Below are 8510 nucleotides of genomic sequence, written 5' to 3'. Positions count from 1 at the left end.
AGTGATTTTTTTACTACAAAACATGAGACCCTCAGGCTATATGTTGCTTTGCAGTTTTCTCCATATTCTGATTCATTAATATTTCATCAATATTCTTTAGAAATCCCTTGTTAAAAATCGACTATGATGCTGAATGCTTCTTCCTTGTTTTCATTTTTATAAGTTTGTTTGCAAAGTAGACTTATATAGCTATCAGCAGATATACTGACATATTAATCAGTTTATATGTTATGAACTACAAAGCAGGAATCTGAGTTTCTACATCCATATGCAAACAATGTGAAAATGATATTTGCAGTTGTGTAAAATAATGTGAAAATATTCCATTTGCTTTAATATAAGAAGCAGTACTTTACTACTGTATGTTGCCTCCCCATGATAATCTTTGTTTACAAGCATATTTGTGCTGCGCAGTAATACAGTATCCAGATTCCAAACAACGTACAAGGCATCAATTTGAGGGTTCCTACATCCACAGGCAAACCGTGTGCCAAATATCTGCAGCAATGTAAAATAAAGTGACAAATTCTCAGTTGCATTTATATTTATACCCATGTACTGGCACCAGAACTAATCACACTGCTTCACTTAAAAACTGACCATCGATATGCAGAGGGATCATGAAACCCATCTGTTCATGTTGTCTATTCCCTTAAGCAAACATCACAATATCTTAATGACCCTCTTCTTTCAATATGAAAGTATTGATTTACAGTCTAGAATTTACAATATCAACTGACTTACAGTAAAGAAAGGGTTATTATATAATGTTTTCCCTTATATTTAAAATGCACTGAACTAAATAATGGGACCAAAACGTGCACTAGCATAGCTCACGAGATTCATGTTGTTACACTGTTGCACATTTCTTTTTACCTCAGATTTGATAATAAAGCTTTAATAAAAGAGGCTTCAGGTTATACCAATAAGCCATGGCACAAATGATATGGGCTAGGATGGAGTTTATGCCTCTCAGTTGATCCTTTGGGTTTACACAAGAAAAAATCTTCACCTGGATACTGCAGCCAATGATGTTAGAGTTTTAAATAGTTAGGATATTTGTATTGTTATTGACTATTTCATTTTATAACATTAGCACCTTAGTGTGCTAGCACTTTAATTTGTACTCCACATGCTTTTATGTCTTGTTTTTATTGGTTGCTATGTGATCTATGAGTCTATTTAAAATGTTTTGTTAAATCTGTTTAATGTTAGTCTGATGAAGCGGGAGTTGTCTGCGAAAGCATTTACTTTCTCTGTGTTCTTTTATATTAAACATACTTTTGCTAACGTACCTGCTGTGTGCCACCAAAGTTTTTTTTCTCTGATCCTTTGGGTTTGCCCTCATCATCAAATGTACTCAGTTGTGATTAAATCAACAGACTGTTGCCATATTAGTGCACTGAAATGTTTTTACAAGAATACAATACTTTGCTAACTGTAATTTTCAAAAAGACCATGTGCATACTGAAGCATTACACCTGCAGGTACATCTTTTTTTCTTTTCCTTGTAAATGTAATGTCTGGGATTATATACGTTGCACACACTTTGTTTGAGTAAGCAAGACAACCTCCCCTGCTTGAACCTTTAATGATGTCCTTCCTTTTGATGGTATGTCACTGTACCACCTGGTCACATTTATGAAATGGATAAACTGCAAGTGTGAGCCTAAGACCATGTGCCCCCATCATACCCTTTAACTGTACCTCTCCTTATACCTTTCAAATGTACTTTTATGAAGGAATTTCCTCATTTTGAGTCTTAAAAATACATTCCAAACTGTTAACATACTGAAAGGGTCTGTCATAGATTCACTGTTAAGAACATTGTTTAATACACCTCCATAGAAAGTAATACTAAATCCCGCTTACGTATTAGAAGAACTTTTTAAACTATAAATTAATACATGCTAACCATGGTGTGAGATGCCTGGAAGAAGCTGTATTTGTGTTCCTCATTTTGATATTTATTGTTCCACATTCTAGAGAAGGAAAGTTGAGACCAATAACCTCAAGGGCAAGAAGTGCGTGTGTGTGTGTGGGGGGGGGGGGGGGGGATGATTAACTCACTGGGCACAGAAGCCCAAGAGAACCAATGTGACAGCTCCATAACATGTACAGACATCATGTGAAGAAATGTGTATACAATGACAGCAGAATTTGTGCATTCTAGTTTTGCTGAGTGCCTGCTCTCAGGGTAGCTAGCCTATAACCTGCTGTAGTTACTGCTTGGACTAAGTACATGCTCCAGTCACTGTGAATCTGTAGCACAGCAATACACAGCCATGTCTGCCACTTGCAGGTTGTTCATCTGTAGGTAGAAGTGGTAGCCGTCTATGAACTCTGAGAACTGACCCTGTACCATTAGAAATAGCACCTGGTTTGTGATATTGCACCACCTACTTGAACCCCCCTACAGGGAACTGCCTAACCCATTGCATGTAGTAGCTGTTCATCTTGAATCTGCTCCCTGTGCAGTGCAGATTCACTGAGTAACCCTTTTGTTTAAAGGAGAACTTCATCCAATATCAAGTCTTATTTTTCAAAGAGTGACTTTTCTTCCCTATAGATCAACACTGCATGTCACATACACAGAAAGCACCTACCCGAATATAGACTGGGAACATTACTCAAGCCCTCATAAAGGCGACTAAGGGCAGCAGAGTAATTAGGTTTGGTCACTTATTCGAACCTCAGAGCCATTAAGAAAACAATGGCATTTAAATGTGCCTTACCAATTGTCACACCTCAAGATAAAGTGCAGCCTGGAGTCTGAACAAAAGCAAGGCTTTCAAGCTTAGTTTTCAGATGCCAAAAAAAAAAAAAAACAAATCCCACTTTGTTTATTTCTCAATTTACAAATTAGTTGTCTTTCCCTTTAATGAAACTCTGAGATCCTCAAAGAAACACAACATTTTCCTCTCATTTATTTTCTATCTGTTTGATTTTGCATTCTTATACACTGTATTTTATGTAGAAGTACATGTTTCTTTTGGTATTTTGTTGCAGCATTTTTGCATTGCAAACAGTGTTTTGTTGAGACAAGCCATGGAGTTGTGGAATGAAGATTAACATTAAAGACTGTAATTCTAGCGATAATATTAAAATCTGCAAATGCAACATAAACCATCTCAGCCCAAATAACACCAGTTAATAACACGTGGGTCCGATTTCTCACACTTCAACAATCAACTACAGTTTTACTTTGACAAGAACAATTAACTCAAGCTACAATTTCAATTCTGTCATTCAAACTTTCGTTAAATTGCGGTAGCAGAAATAGCCACTAATTAAAATCAAAGGAAGCAAAGTAATAAAAAATGCAGATTAATGCTGACAGTCAAAAGAAGGCAGTCACACTTCTATTTTAAAGTGTTGAAGAGAAAACCCTACTAAATGATCCTCACATATCTGTCCCTCCAAACTGACATCATGAAGGTAAACACATTGGTTGTAAGAAAAGAATCATGCTAGCCATTGCAGCCCGCCTTCATGCCATTTTGGGGTGACAAATTAAAAAATAACAATAAACACTTAGTTTGCTACTGAGACATTAGCAATGTAGAAAAGGTCAAGATACTCTGAATAACATACATATTTTTCAGTTTTTGTGTGCAGTTCTCCTTTAAGTTCGGGACCGGACTGGTCAACATGATGTCACACTGGACACCTGCAATGGCATAAATGAAAGTATTAATGAAAACAATAGATACATTGTATATCAAATGGAATTTCCTTCCACATTCCAAACACATGCAGTAGGTGGACTGGGCACTCCAAACTGGCTGCAGGTGTGAGTGCATGTACAAGTGTGTGCTATACCCTCTGAGGAGTATTGGGCACCAAGCTAGCAACCTGACCCCATAAAACCATAAACCATGATAGAAACAATCAGAGACTGCTCATTGCTCGATGTGCTGATTGGCATGGGAATGGACAGATGCATGGATAATAAATGGAATGAAAAATAAGTTACATATTGCATAGTTCTTACACTGCAGTTACTTAAAAAGATGAATATTGGAAACAAAACAAAAATACTCAATATACAAAATATAAACTGAATGCATCATATAGCTCTTAAACTGTGGAGACATAAGCAATGCAAAAAGGGATCCTAAAAGTGACATTTTTACTCCTTGGGATGAGCCGCATACAGCATGGAGCTAAACACAAGAAAGAACTGTCAATATTTAAACAAAAATAATCATCATGCCACGGTTTGTATGGAAAAGGAGGAAATACCAATCAGAGTGCCTGTCAGAAGTCACGTGAGTAATGTGTAACCCTATAATGCCTAGAAAAGATTCTGATTAGCAATAATCCTGTAGAATTATTTGACATTATCCTGCTAAGCAAACCCCTTCTTTTAAATCAGTGAGTACTTCTTGTGAATGGATTTGTATCTCAAGCCAAGCAGGCTGCAGATTATATCTGATTATAAATTGTCAGCTACAGCCAATAATTAAATACAGTAAGAAATTTTAAATAAAATGTACAAACTTTGTAAATTATGTTTATGTGTAATATAGCAACATGAAATAATCCATGCAACGACTTAGGGAAATACTGATTTTCCTTCATGTTTTCACTGCACGTCATAAAATGTTTGATTTTCTGACAAATCACTGAGGGTTGGAGTTACTTAGCAATGCCAGACTTCAGGGTTCCATTCTTCATAGTATTCAGAACATACCTTTCAACCTCTTAGTATAAGTAATCTATATAAAGCTGAAAATAACTGGGGGACAAAGGCGGAAACGTAAGGACAGATTTGAAATACTGCTCTTATGAGATCATGGTTTTGCATTAGCATGCATTATCTGAAGGATATAAACTCTGAAACTCAAATGTCTGTCTTTATATAGTGACTTTCTCAATGATTTGTCACAAAATCATAAATTTTACAGGAGCAGACCAAAACTAGGAAGAAAAAAATCTGGACAATTTAGAGGTATTTGCATGGATCCTTTGAGACACATAGCTGTCTCTCCAGCAAATATTGTTTATGTCACAGGTGAAGGTCAGCTCCTTGGATCTAGTGTTTCTGGTGCTATTTCTTTTGTGCACGTACAACAGATCCATCAGAGCTAGGTTTGAGGAAGCCCTATAAGCCAGACAATTATCCCCGCTCAGCAGCTTGTAGGAGACTGTATACTGGGACAGAGCCTTTAGGCAATTAGTGCAGAACAGGCTATTAATACCCAGAATTCTCTTTGTGAGAAACGTTTGTGAGCATTCCAACTGTTGCAAGAGTGTGGTTAGATACATACCAAAGGGGGCACTGTATTTTGATAAGGGCTGAGTAGAGTGCTACTATAACTTCCTTGCACCTGGATGCCATACTGTTACCTATACGTTGGGGCAGTACAGAATGATTGTCTTACTATCTTAGCTAGGCGTTGGTTAAAAACAGATTGTTGTCTACATACGTTCCCAGATCCCTTACTATTGAGTTGATTCTTAGGGGTGTTTATTTCTGGAGTAATTAGCTTAGGGTGATAGTTTCCCAAAGGGCATTATAATGCATTCTTGGCACTGTGCTTTAGGACATTGCTTTGGCACCAGTCATTTGTCTGAGTTAAATCCTCTTCCAAGATGTTGGTGTCTGGGGGAGAATCAATAATAGCTGTCAATTTACAGTCACCTGCGAAATTGGTGAGTCTGAGGCCTTGAATGATAGTCTTAACTTGCGAGAAGTAGATGACAAACAGGAGTGGGCCCATCACGGACCCCTGGGGTACACTGCTGATCACTGTTCTTTTGGTGGTGGCAGTCTCACTGATCCTGACTTCTTGGGTCCTGTCTGTGAGCCAGACAGCAATCCAGTAAGTTATGTAGGGATTGATGCCTACGTCAAAGAACTTGTCAACAATGCCCAAATGGGATACTGTATCAAATGCCTTGGCCAGACCAAAATAAATAGTATGCACTATTTTACCCTCCTCCATAGTCCTGATGAGCCTCTCAAAGAAGTTTACCAGGTTAAGTAAGCAGAAAATTCCCTTAGCAAAGTCGAATTGGGACGAGTCTAGTGTCTGTATGTTGCCAATGCCATTGTTTTTCATTTCCATGATAATGTTTTCTGTGGGTTTACATATTAGGCTTGTTAGTCTGAGGGGTCTGTAGTTCCTTGGGTTGGTTGATGGTCCACCCTTGTGGAGGGGAATGACTGTTGCAGTCCTCCTTTTACTTGGAATGTTGCCTGTTTTGAAGCTGTAGTTGTAGAGTGCTTTAAGTAATATAGATAGTCATATTTTAGACTATTCTGGAGACAACTGGGGATGTTGGAACTCTCAAAAGCAATGTTCTTGGCTTTAGAGAGTGCTGTCAGTACCTGATCCCTGCTAATAATTGTGGGAAGTAAGTTGGAGGGGAATTTCAGGGAGTGGGGGGGGGGGTTGTAAAGTTTGTGCTGAACTTATCAGCCGGTAGATATTCTGTGTCACCCTGAATGGTGAAGGTGGTACCATTCATCACTATTTTGGCACACTGCTGTGTGTTACCTTTAAGATTCTGGTCATAGGTGAAGAAGGCCTCATGATGGTCTTTAGCCTGCAAGGCATTCTGACCATGTAGTTGCCCTCATTGGACTTAATTAGACCTCCTTGTTCCTTTTTTAATTGTATAAGGTTGCACTTGTCTGTAAGACAGTTGCTCTTCCTGAGTCTGGCAATGGATTTTCGTCTTTTTTTAGCTTGTCTGTAAGAGAGTTGCTCTTCCTGAGTTCGACCATAGATTTTCTTCTTTTATTATATACCCTGTTTAGGTAAGAATTCTGCCAGTGACGTTTGCTTTTAGTGTTTGTTGCTCTATGCAGCCATTTACATGTTTGTATAGGGACTCTGTGAATAATTCTGCATTGGTAGCTTTGGTCTTGAGGTTAGGGGTTGCCTATCTTAATAGGATGTAACTCAGTAGGGTGTAGTTTGCCTTAGAATAGTTCCTAACTGTTACTAGTTTGTGGGTTTTCTGAGCTGATCTTTCATTCAAAGGAGACAGCTTTGTAAGCCACCCTCACTAGTGAGGACGTGACATGGGGGGAGTGGGGGATGCATTGCTCGCCCATATTGGTGATTATCAGATCTAGTGTGGCTGATCCTTTCTTGGAACATGTTCCAGAGTGTTTGTGTTAATAAATTCCAGGAAGTGTTGTCCCTGTGAGTTTGAGGCAGTATAAGTTTCCCAGTCTATTGAGGTGTAGTTAAAGTCACCCATGAGCAGGATGTTTAGTTGGAAGATCAACACTTCTAGTAGGTTTAGGTAAGAGTCATGAGACTTTAGGGGCAGCGATGGTGACCTGTAGCTAGCCATGATATATTGAGGGACCTCATCTGGGATGAAATGCACATGGATAAGCTCCATGGTATCATCCTGTTTAACCAACCTGGAGGTATGTTTGTTGCTAATGTAGATCAAGACTCCCCCACCTTTGTCTCGAGACACCTCCACCTTTGGCTCCAGTCTGTGCTGTTGTTGGTCTAAATGTGTGAAAGGCATTGTACCCTTGCACTGCTGTAGTAATTTCTATGGTTTTAAACCAAGTCTAGGTCAGGGCACAGCTGTCTACATTCTCCAGATTGAGGAGTGCTTGAAGGGTATGGACTTTTTTTATAGGCTGCTAGCATTGAGCAGTAACACCTTAAGGTTGTTTGGAGGTTTTTCACTATGTTGGTAGTTTTGCCTTTTTAGCATTGCATAAAAACAGATCTACGGGGTGAATAAAGTTTTAGCCAATATCCTAAAGTCTTGGAGGGACAGGTGCAGCCCATCCTTAGCAAAGCAACATGGTCTGTTAACCATGTCCTCTCATGCAGACAGATTTTGGATCCCCCTGGAGTGACAACATCAGAAACTAAGCCAGTTATTAAAAACAATCATGTTGTGTTCATACTGTGGCATCATCCTTGGTGGAGGTCGAATGTTGCTCAATGCAAGGCTCATATATCTCTGTGACACATATTCTGAGAGATCCATTATGTCTCTTTTCATATAGTCCAGTGAGGTATCTCTCAGGTCATTTGCACTCAAATGGACTATGATAGAATAAGTTCATAAATAAAAATCATAATCAAATCAGAATCATATCAGTACCTGGGATGCAGTGACTTGAATGTGTGCATAATGTTGCAGATTCTGGCTCCAGATGGGTAAGTAACTGTTATCTTCTCCTTATCCAACTTGATGAGTGAGTCTGCATGTCACTGTAGGCTTATGTCAGATGTTTGGTGCTATTTTGGCATGTGGTTTAGTGTTTGCTGAGCAGCAGTGTTGCCCTTAGGTGGATTTGGAGAGCTTTGTGATTTGGAAAGGTTTATTTTAAGCTCATCAGCTTAAGACAGTCTGTGTGCGTTGTGAGTGGTGTGTGTGAGGGATGTAGTGTAGGTATTCTTGACAACCTTGTTTGTATGCAAGATTTCTGCCTCCAAGGAAGGTGTGTATTTACATCTCTCTCATACTGTGTTATTTCCTTTAATAATTAACTGGTTATCTGAGAACACAAAACAATT

Source organism: Protopterus annectens, chromosome 11.part0 (assembly GCF_019279795.1).
Source record: "Protopterus annectens isolate FY-2018-M chromosome 11.part0, PAN1.0, whole genome shotgun sequence".
Classification (NCBI taxonomy): domain Eukaryota; kingdom Metazoa; phylum Chordata; order Ceratodontiformes; family Protopteridae; genus Protopterus; species Protopterus annectens.
This window is presented reverse-complemented; position numbering follows the sequence as displayed.